Here is an 11,246-nt window from a genome sequence, read left to right as displayed (position 1 = left end):
CCTGGAGACAGAAAACTCAGAGGGTCAGAGTGGTCTCTCTCTCTCTCTCTCTCTCTCTCTCTCTCTCTCTCTCTCTCACACACACACACACACACACACACACACACAAGCTGGGGGACAGTTTTCCTTCATTGCTTGGGCAGCTTCCAGGCTGCAGTCATTCCCTAAGCCCTTCAGACTAGCAGTGAATTGCCCTGGCCTCCTGTCTGCAGCCAACAGCGCTTCCAGCTGGGCCACTAGGCCCCTGTATCATCTCACTTCTTTGGGACAGAAACTGGGGAGACTCACTGTAACAGCAGCCGAAGGACAGGGGTAACATCTGTGTAGGGAGTACGACCTCCTCTGAACTGGACACTGCAGAACAAGCTCCTCTCCCCACTCTCCCTGCCACACCTGCCTCCCCGCTCCACCTCCTTCACCTCCCGTTCCCCTTTTCTCTCTTCCGTCCATTTCCCTTTTTCCATTTCTTGAGTATATGACTTTGGAAACCTGGGGCAGAGGGGTGGGTTGCAGAAGAAACCATGAACCATTAAGGCCACTTTGGATGCTGCCTTAGTTTCCCTTCTGGAAAATGAATATATCATCCTTTGCCAGTTTCTGGACTCCCAGCCGTGTCTGTGGTTCTGATACTTGCTTTGTGGTTGGTAAAATGCATGCCCCATTTCTAGGCTTGTCATCACAGCCTCGTGAAGCACAGCGTGTTTACGAAGCAGACTTTGCAGATGGGGCCAGAGAGAAACGACTCACTCAAGGACTCACAGCATTTAGAAGCAGAGCTGAGACCAGAAACAAGTCTTGCAGCCGTCTCTAGCCATGACCCTCGAGTTCCTTGTGATGATGATATGGATTTGACAGCACAGAGCACAGAGCACATGGACCAGGAGTGTGGCTGCTGCCAACAGATCCTGAAGAACCTCAAAGAAACTGAGCAAAAAACCTTACAAGTTGGTTACCTTTTATGATTGATTCCTATGCAATCTAATTATACTGATGGGGCTTATTAATAGGGCGGATTTTGTTTAATGTTTTTATGTGATAATAAGCCAACACCCCACGGAGCGTGGCCCATGACTGGGTGTAAAGACAGAGGACTTTTGATGAAGAGCTTGTTGCTGACGTGCTGGAAGTGTGTGCAGCGCAGTTCACGGGCCTAACCGCCCCCAGCCGTGTCCCCACTACACAGATGAGAAAACAAAGGTCCCGAGAAGTTACCCAACTCGTCTGTGGCAAGGCTGGGTTCATATTAAGGTCTGTCCCGTCCCAAAGTTGAGTTTCCCTCCCCTACTGCAGGAAACCAGCCCCCACAGGGACAAAAAGGGCCTATTGGTAAGATGACTCAGTTTCTTCTTCTGTCGAAGCCTGTCTCTTGGATTTCGCATTCACTGATGTGAGGCCCCTCTCCCCGCAGGTGCCAACCTGCATGGCAGGGCAGGCGGATAGCTGGGGCACCAGCCCCGGGGAGAGTGGGAGAGGAGCACCTGGGGAGGAGCACGTCCCCTCTACTTGGGAGGAGGAGCCAGTCAGACCCATGAGGCCCCTGAGTCCCGGGGAAACAGCCTGCTCTGAAAGCTGGCAGCCTTGCCCAGGGGCACGGGTGGGTCAGCAGCAGCACTGCTCTCCCCATGCCCAGCCGGGCTACCCTCCAGCTGGTTGTGCAATCTTGCTATGAATAGGTCTAGGTGTATGGTTTGGTGCCAAAGGGACCAGACTTATTTCCTTCGGGTGACAAATGCCCTCTGGAATTCTGGGAGGTGAGGGAGTGCAGCTGTGAGGTCAGGCTGCTGACCCTGAGGCTGGGCGGTCCAAGCTGGTGGCGTGAGGGGAGGAGCGTGTGGCCAGACTGGATGGGCGGGTTGGCAGCGTGACTCCTCAGCGTGCTGGCACAGGATGGGTATTCCACTTGGAGAGCCGAGAGCTGCTTCTCCCTCCCTAGCAGTCACCAGGCCTCGGTGAAGCTGCCTCCTAACCTCTATCCCGTTCCCTACCCTTCTCTCTCACCAGGCCCTCATGACCTTAGGTGTAGACTTAGAACAAAGGAGCTTGGAGGGGGAGATGGAAAAACAGACTTGCAATTTAATGTTTAAAACATTGAAAATACAAGTCTGTAGAAAAACAGGGCTTCTCATGTATTGTTGGGGTTGTGAGCTGGTACATTGGAGGACAATTTGGTTAATCGCTATCAAAATTGCAAATGTATATATAGCCTTTGGCCCAGCAATTCCACATTTGGGCATTCATCCTACAAAGATTCTTGCATGTGTATGTAATATATGTATAAGGTTATTTATTGCAGTGTTGCTGATAGTAACAAACATTTAGAAACAATTCAATGCCCAATATTTATCAATATGGGGTTACTGGTTAAATGAATTATAATGCATTAGTACAATGGAATACTAGATAACTATAAAAATATCTCGTGTGAGAAAATCATTAACAAACCAAGATGCCAGACAGGGGGTATAATGTACTTTTTGTGTAAAAGGGGAAATAAGAATCTTGTGTTTGTATTGATTGTAAATGCGTAAGAAATTCTGGAAGGATACACAAGAAACACTGGGGTGACAGTAACTAGACAGAACTAGACAGGGATGGGACGAAAACCTCCCAAGTGTATCTATATGCTTTCTGGTTTTTGAATCCTCTGAAGGCATTACCTTTCAAAATATTTAAAAACACAGTGCAATAAAATGAAGATAATTTTGACCAAAAAAACCCACCCCATAACCCAATTGCCAGCATACTACGGACTTTGTCTTCTGGGGACACGTCGCCCAGGAGAACCCCCTTCATACTTGGGGAAGTTACCCAATGGGAGCTCGGTGGGAAGAAGAGCCCCTCCCCCTACTGGAAGGGCCTGGGCCTCTGCCAGCTGGGGCTTGAGTTGCAGGCCGCTCAAGTGCTCTCTGACTTTGAATTTGGAGGGAATGACCAATGAACAATTACAGGTTATTTTATTCACGGTGGCAGCAGTGAGCTCCTGAGTCCAGTGTTGAGGCCAAAAGTGTCCAGGACACAAGAATTATTTCAATTTTTGCATTTTCTTAGTACGTCTCTCTCCAGACAGCTTACACCGGCATATTTTTCTTTTTCTTATATCAGTGTATAAGGTTGTAAGAGCAATAGATAATTGCATTTCTAATAGGAGCATTTTCTACATATAGGAATCATTTTAACAGATGCATAATATTCCTTTGTTCTGATTAGGTATTTCCTATACTATGATAGTCGAGATGTTAATAGTAGAAAATCACGGAAACCGAAGAAGTTATGAAAACATCACCCCCGGCCCCCACCCCCATCTCCCCACCTTTTTGTGTCTCAGGGGAGTGGAAGAGGGGTGGAGAGGGGGGTAGTGGCTGTGAATTCGACCTTCCTCCACCTTTGACCACTGTATTCCAGCTCGGCATGGGTCACATGGCTGATATGTGTCGCATTTGCTGGCTTCAAGGTTTGCCCTCATTACATAAACAGCTGCAAAATCAAATCCCTAAAATATTTGAGATCAGTCCAAAGTATCCGTCTTCTAAAGAAGCTGAAGCAGGGAGAGTCAGCAAGAATTAGTTCTTCATTCATCAAGGCCCAGCAGACAGATTATACCTAGAGCACAAACTCACGGAGGGCAGGCCCAGGTCTTAGGTCTTTTGGTGACCATCCCAGGGGCCGGCCTGCTGCCACAGTTGAGACTGATTTAGTTACCGCTGATCATTAACTTTACTTACTTTCTGGTTGAATTTTTACTTGGTTTGGGAGCACTCTACTGGTACCTGGTATGGAATTCCATCTTTAACCTTTTGGGAGATAGAATCAAAATTGGGAAATAATCTCAAATGAAAAAATGAAATGTTTTCCCAGTTGGCTTGGGTATTAGAAGATGGTGAGGTTTTCACCTTTATAGGTAATTAAAACAACAGTAAGGACAAACTTATGAAAGCGCGACTCTCTGCCAATGCAGACTTTATCCCAAAGGGCAAACAACAACTTTTTATCTACTTGATCTAAGAGTCCATCGTGTTGCTTGGGACTTTGAACCCAATCCTAGGGGGTTTCTAAAAGTTGAATACTTTTTATAACATGTCTATTAAAATGAAAAAAACAACCAAGGATACTAGGAATAGCTTTACAATAGGGTGGAGTTCTCCCCAACGTGACTGAGAGGCCCTAAATATACACCCCGAGGAAATATTTATGCTGCTCCCATCAGAAACCCTACGTATTGTGTTTGACTTTCGATGCACAGCAGGGCACTGCCCATGGCTGACGCCTGTCTGCCGGACTCACGTGAGCAGGACCCTCCTAGAACCCAAACAGGCCAAGTCCTCTGACAGCGAAGGCCGAGTCTAAAGCCCGCCTCCCTCCTTAAATGCTCCTCCAGCACGTGACTCAGTGGCCACCCAAAGTGGCCACCAGCCACCATGAACGATACCATCCAACTGCGTTTATTCAATTGTCTGGTTGTCTGTCTGTGGGGCTCAAAAGTGGGCCACGAAAAAGTCTGCTGGATTCATTTAGCTTGGTGATCTCACGATAGTCTCCCAGCCTGTGAAGTAATTCCCCAGGAAGACCTTGAGATAAACTCAGCTATTTCATTTCTGGGGTTAAAGAAAGGGGAAGGGAGAACAAAAGACTTCTTGGAGTAAGACAGAGTGTCATTGATGCTTTATTTACATGCGTCACCATCTCTTTTACAAACTAGATTAAGGTTTTAAATGGAATACACAAGGCAATATCTACAAACACCAAGGAAAATAAGTACTGCATCTCTATTTCATTTGGAAAGGGGAAGACTCCCAAATCAAACTGGCTTTGATTCTTGAGAAGAAAGGTGGTAGAGTTAATTCATGGCAACATACGGTTAGACAAAATCCTCGGTAAGAACGCAATACGATAGTGTTCGCTTTGAGAGAAAGGATGAGGGTCTTCAAACCAAAGTATCAACTACTTGACTCTTAGGTGTCTGAATACGGCCATGCTCCATATTTCATTCTGGTTGTGTGGGGTATGAGCAAGAAATTGAAACAGGTAAGACAGTTTTACAGATACTGTATACAGATTTTTTTTCCCATTCATGCAACTTTTTTTCATAAAAAAAAAAAGTTAAACATGTGAAGCCAAAATGCACAATACATTTTTAAAAAAATATGAACTAATTTTCCTGGTCCTCCTTCACACTTGTTTACATTCCCCGTGTATATAATGTGCTAGGACAAGTATATGAGAGAAGACTGATTGCCAGGCAATGAGAGAACTTTAGAGAAGTAAGTGACCAGACACACAGTTTTTAAAAGCAGCCGCACAAATATTTCTGGAGTGTGGCAGAGGCCTTGTAACCCATCATTCTTCAAAGAAAAATAACATACAAATAAAACTAAGCAAGAGGAAAATAGTTCATTCATTCATTCGGCATAAAATGTTACCCACAAAAGATTTAGATAAAAAATAATATAATATTTTCAGTTACTTGGGCGCCTGCTTTCAGATCTTGATTGACAGACGTGATTTCACAAGGCCTTCAGTTTCCCCTCCATGCGCCCTGCTTCCCCCAGTCTCCAGGAGAGGCTGGCTGTTTCGTACCTCTTTGCCAGTGATTGCATTTCTACAACAAAAAATTTGCTTTTCTTAATTAAGAAACACACACACACACACACATTATGCTTAATCATACAATGTTCCCCAGATACAGCAAGAAAAAGGAAATCAGAGTTCAGAGCCGTCAGGGTTTTATGTCTCCGATCAGAGAGGAAGGGTGACATTGTTAATTCCCCTCCCCAGCTGTGGCAGCAGTGCTCGCAATGGAACTGGCTGTTGGACTGTTTTTCTCTTGCTGGTCCTTCCAAGAGATTCAAATATTCCTTATTCTTTAAGCGGGGGGTTCACTAGGTAGAGGCGAAATCGGTGCCTACCGTCTTTCACAGGTTTGGAAGCCACGTGAAATGACACCCTGAGATGGGGCATAACCTGTCCTGAACAGTGAGCGTGAGCCCTTTCCTGGGGTAGGGGGGTGACACGCATGTAATGCCGAAACTCAGCACCGAACACGCCTCGTCTGCCTTGCGCTGCATGTGTGCGCACAATCTCCCGTTACTACTGTGCGTCCCCGAAAATAAGGCCGAGCCGGGCCATCAGCTCTAATGTGTCTTTTGGAGCAAAAATTAATTAATATAAGACCCGATCTTATAAGACCGGGTTAGAGCTGACTGTCCGGCTAGGTCTTACTTTCAGGGAAACAGGGTAGGAAAGACACTTCTGAAATTTTTAAAAATGTGTTTCAGCCATCATTACTTTGTTTCCCCAAAAATAAGACCTAACCAGACAATCAGCTCTAAAGCGTCTCTTGGAACAATAATTAATATAAGACCCGGTCTTATATTATATAAGACTAGGTCTCATAGTAAAATAAGGCTGGGTATTATATTATATATTATATTATATCATTATTATTATATAAGACCTGGTCTTATAGTAAAATGAGACCAGGTTTGTATTAATTTTTGCTCCAAAAGACACATTAGAGCTAACTGTCCAGCTAGGTCTTATTTTCAGGGAAACAGGCTATATTGCAGAGGATGCAATAAAGGAAACGAACCTCAGCTCCATTCACAGTTAATGGGGTACATTGAACCTGGCTGTCAGTCCCCACACCAGGACAGCGAAGGCTTGGATAAAGCTCTTTTCTAACTTTGGTAAAAAGCATCCAGTTCTGGAGCCCTGAAGAAAACAACAGAGCCCCAGAACACTCTTCAACATTCCTCTTCTAATTCCCCATCACAAAGCGGAAGGCTCCCTCGAGCAGCTTCCTTAGAGGCTGCGGGCTGCCTCGGAGAGTTCTCATCGGGATGCAGACACGCCTGCGGCCAGGCCCCGGAAGCTCCGAAGCATTCCAGAGTTGTTCCAGATCAGAAAACTTATGGTGAGGGACCCCTGACTCTCAGAACGTCACGTGGTGGCCAGTAGTTGGCCCTTCCTGAAAGCAGGTCCCAATGTAAGAGACAGAGGGCTTAGGTTGAACTTCTGATCCATCTGACCCCTTTAGAACACGGCTGTTCCCAGGCAGCTCGGCCAGCTGAGGGTGGCCAAAGTGACAGCAGGGCTGCCGTGCCCCTGGACAGACCGAATTCTTCCACTCTGCCCGCCTCTTACGACTGACACTGGCACTTGACGTGGCCCTGGTCTCAGTTCTCCACAAGTCTCTACATGTAGATGCTGTTTGAGTTATTAAAAAAAAAAAAGTGCAAAGCACCCCTTCCCCTCCATTTTCCTGACCTGCTGTAGCTGCCCTGTTCTCATACCAGCTCTGTCGCTCCCTCAGCTGTTTTAGATTAAATGCTAATCTGGTTCTAGGACATTTTGTAAGACATTCTGCCGGAAATCTAACAAACACTGGGGGGAAAAAGAACAAACGAGATGTCACATGTCTGAAAAGAATTCAACATTTTAAAGTCAGAACACAATTGAGGGTTGCCTTTCTTACTCCCAGAGCAGCAACCAGGGTCTATGAAGCTGCAAAGGCAAGTAGCTATTTTGTGAGTGTGCTTGTTTCTTTGAGCTCAGGAGAGAAATTCTCAGGGCTCTCATGTCGGAAGCTGTCTGGATTCTCCCTTGTATCTGCCCCCCCACCCTCCCCTTCCCCCTCAGCTGCTGCCACTGTCTCTAAACTGCATCTCCACCCAGGGCTGCGTCACTTAGAACCCGGAGAGGCAGCCCTCTTTCATGGGTACTAGACAGTTCCCGTGTACAGCAGACTACAAAAGAATCAAGGAAGTGGCTAGCATTATATAAAGGAATATAGTAAGCAAAAGTCTGTCACTGACTAGCAGACCACGTGAATAGAATACATATTTTTAAAAATTATACATACTTTTAAAATGAAGATTATAAACTTGTAGCAGTTTAGAAAAGGCGATACGCTACAGGTCCACTATAACCACAATTGCACAACAATTTACAGATTCGGTAAGAGGCAGGGTGAAATCAACAGGGCCATCGCTCAAACATGACAACCCAGTGAGGTGGGAGAGACGTGTGACAATACCAAATGGAACGTTCATTACGCTAGGAGCTGTTATCACCACCAATGTTACCCCCAGAGGAATTATAAAGCAACGGGGCACAGGGGCCCCTGGCGGCCGGCCGGTGGTGAGTGCGGGGGGGTCGGGTGGTACGTCTGTGTTGGTGGGAGGGAGTCAGCGCCCACTGCACGGTGCAAGCGTCAGCGAGGACTCATGCAGGGAGGTCGGTGCCAAAATACTAGCCTGTATTCCTAATGTCCATGCAGAATGTTCCATTTTTGTACTGTACATGATAAAATATACTTATACTTTATATGCCTAACGCATTTTATGCAAAGAAAAGAGTCTTCATATATCACTTTGGAGAAGTATGCGTATACTGTGCTAATCAGAGCATCATTACACCAGTTTCATATGGACCAAAGGTGTTCCCCACCATTCTGCTGCCTACCAAGGAAGGTCACTAGTATAATCACACTTTCCAGGTTAAACAGAAAGCACCTACCTATACAGCACCATAACTTTTTGAAAACAAAACAGAATGAAATCCATAGAAGCAGAAAAGTGTGTGTGGGGGGGGTTTTTCCAAAACTGCCCTTGTAGTTTTACTTCCATTGTGTCACTTGTAGAATTACAATCTAAGAATATATATATCAGTTTGTATGCTATTGCCTTCCACTCATACATGTCTAGATCAGATTATACACAGCAAGGCTGAAAATAATCAAGGGAATAATCAATATTCAGGAAAACAGTGAAGTCAGAACTCCCTCTGCATTGACTCGGGTTTGTACTTTTCACACATTTCTCACTGCAGGCTTAATGCTCACCAGCAAGTTCATTTCTTCTGCAAAGCAAAACAGGACTACTTTTGTTTCTTTTCCCCTTAAAACTAAATCCTTTAGTGGCATTTGGCCATTAGTGGACAGCTGAGCTGATTTCTTTCTGAAAAGATCCTCATTTCTAACCACCATAGCATCACTGTTCATTGCGTGAGCTGAGGACACTGACGGGAGACCCAGGCCCCCTGACCTGGCCCCTTCAGGCCAGGTGTGGAGGGTCTCGTCCCCCCATCACCGTGACTCAGCACGAAACGCACGCTCGGCCTAGGCAGGGTTCAGTCCTGGACTGGTGTGTACAGCGAACAGTTGTGCCATTGTTCAGTTTTTAGAAAAGGATAGTTTTCTACCAAACAAAAGAAGAAAATCTCCCTCTAGTTTACGGAATTTGTTAGTTTATGGAGTTCCACGGGCTCAAATGCTTGCGATGCCCAAAGCCAGAGTGGTAACTGGTACAGTTCCTTCTGTTTTTCAACTGCCAGGGAAAGAATGATTAACATTTTAACAGAAAAATACTGCGGGTTAATGCATGTGAAAAATTCAGAAAGTCGAAGGAAAACGAACACAGAACACCTAACACATCCCATAAACCATCGCGATATTAAAACACCAAAGAATCGCCAACAGGGGCTCACACGCTGTGCTCTGAACAAGGGTGGCGGTGCTGACAGGGCATTGTCCTTCGCTGGCGGGCGGCGTCACCCCATACAAGGAAGATTTGCATACTTTGTATCTAGAGAGTTCTGTTCCAAGGGTAAGTGCTTCATCAGGGTCAGGGGCCATTAACAGTCTCTGCTGGGTCAGGAAAATGGCGTGGGAGTCACAAAGGTGTTAGCTGTAAACGGTATCACTGTCCACTTGCGGAGAGCAGATTTGGCAAAGGGTGTCCTCTGTAGGTCTTGTGTCAGTTTGCGGGTCTACAGGAGGAGAAAAGAAAACCAGAAATGATTAGGGACGTTCACATGGCCAGCGTGGGCACCTCAGGGGCATGTTTCATCCGACTCCCATCTCTTCACTCTACCACTCACGGGAAAGGACGTTGCTACACCAGCTTCAAGGTCTCAAAGCCTTCGGACAAAGCATGGAGGCTATTTAACTGGTACCTTATTTCTGTGCTTGATTACAAAATGCCTGCAAGTTGAAAAGCCCAACGGAGATGAGGTCCTTCATTTTGGGAGGTTAACCAAGACAGGCAAATTCGGGGTGTCTCAGTGGGCCCTTTAAAGTTAAGGATGTATAGTACTGGTGGATTTTGCTCTAGACGTCTGGACCGGGGATTTACAGGGACATGGGATTGCGATACGACCACTGTGGAAGCTGGTCAGCCTAACTAAGCAGACCAGCTTCACTTCTCTGGTTCTCTCCTACTTGCTACGTGAACTAATCGACGTTGCTAACCACCCTTCCATTAAAACCCCCAAACCAGGGGGAATGAAATGGCCATTTTCCATAGAAGACTTAAGAAGTCTGCACTGCTGGGTGGGGGTCAGCTTGACCTCCCCCAATATAAACGGAGTGAGTACTCTCTAAGTAGGCTGCCTTAGGAGTTTGCTTTGTGTATTAAAAATCTGCAGAGAAATAAATTATGTAACACACATATAACATCCCCTTAACACTTCATAACACTATTAAATAACAGTCTTCAGTGACAAGGCACAAACGAGGTCCTCTTAGAGCATCTAATTTATACCAGTTCTATCAGACGTCATACGAGCACCAAAGCCGGAAAAGTTAGAGGATATTTTTTTAAAAAGTACAGCTGACCCTTGAACAGCATGGGAATTAGAGGCGTCAAGCCCTAGTGCAGCTGAAAAGCCACGTATAACTTTTGACTCCCCCCAAACTTAACTACTACTAGCTTCCTGTTGACCGATAACATAATCAATTAACAATGTTTTAAGAAAATCGTAAGGAAGAAAAGGTATGTATATGTATTTTATACATTCACGACACACCTAACTTAAATTTTTTGATATTTCTAGGCTATGGGATTCATCTGCGAGTTTTTTCAAATGATCACAAATCTCCAAAAAATTTTCCAATAGATTTACTGGGGGAAAAAACTCTGCATATAACTGGACCTGTGCGGTTCAAACCTGTGTTACTCAAGGGTCAACTGTCTACTTGTGGAGATGTAGCTAAAGGAGCTGACATGACAGGTCTCAAGACATAAGACCTTCTGTTTATAAAGACAGTGTCAGCTGTCATGGTCAGGAAAAAGTGGCTCTGGTCCAACAAATGGATAGAAAAGTGGTAGTGAAGCAACATGAACTCACGATCTGCTCACCAGATAAGGTGAACAAGTAATGAAAAATGCACCAATAAGCTCACACACAGTGTGTACATCTGCTTCCCTGCCTTTAGGAGATACCATCGTGAGTTTATGTGCACTTTTCAC

General features: G+C 45.5%; 1 protein-coding gene across 2 annotated transcripts in view; it reads right to left on the bottom strand.

Moving 5' to 3' along the window:
* Window positions 1–4,644: 4,644 nt before the first annotated feature.
* FOXO3 (forkhead box O3) overlaps window positions 4,645–11,246 on the bottom strand; it is a 108,832-nt gene continuing 102,230 nt past the window's right edge. For both annotated transcript variants that reach the window (XM_019734995.2, XM_019734993.2), the window contains exon 4: window positions 4,645–9,765. The gene's annotated coding sequence lies outside the window, so the exon portion shown is untranslated. The remainder of the gene's footprint in view (window positions 9,766–11,246) is intronic.

This window comes from Rhinolophus sinicus, linkage group LG05 (assembly GCF_036562045.2).
Source record: "Rhinolophus sinicus isolate RSC01 linkage group LG05, ASM3656204v1, whole genome shotgun sequence".
Lineage (NCBI taxonomy): Eukaryota > Metazoa > Chordata > Mammalia > Chiroptera > Rhinolophidae > Rhinolophus > Rhinolophus sinicus.
The sequence above is the reverse complement of the archived record's forward strand: the minus strand, read 5'-3'. Positions and strand labels throughout refer to the sequence as shown.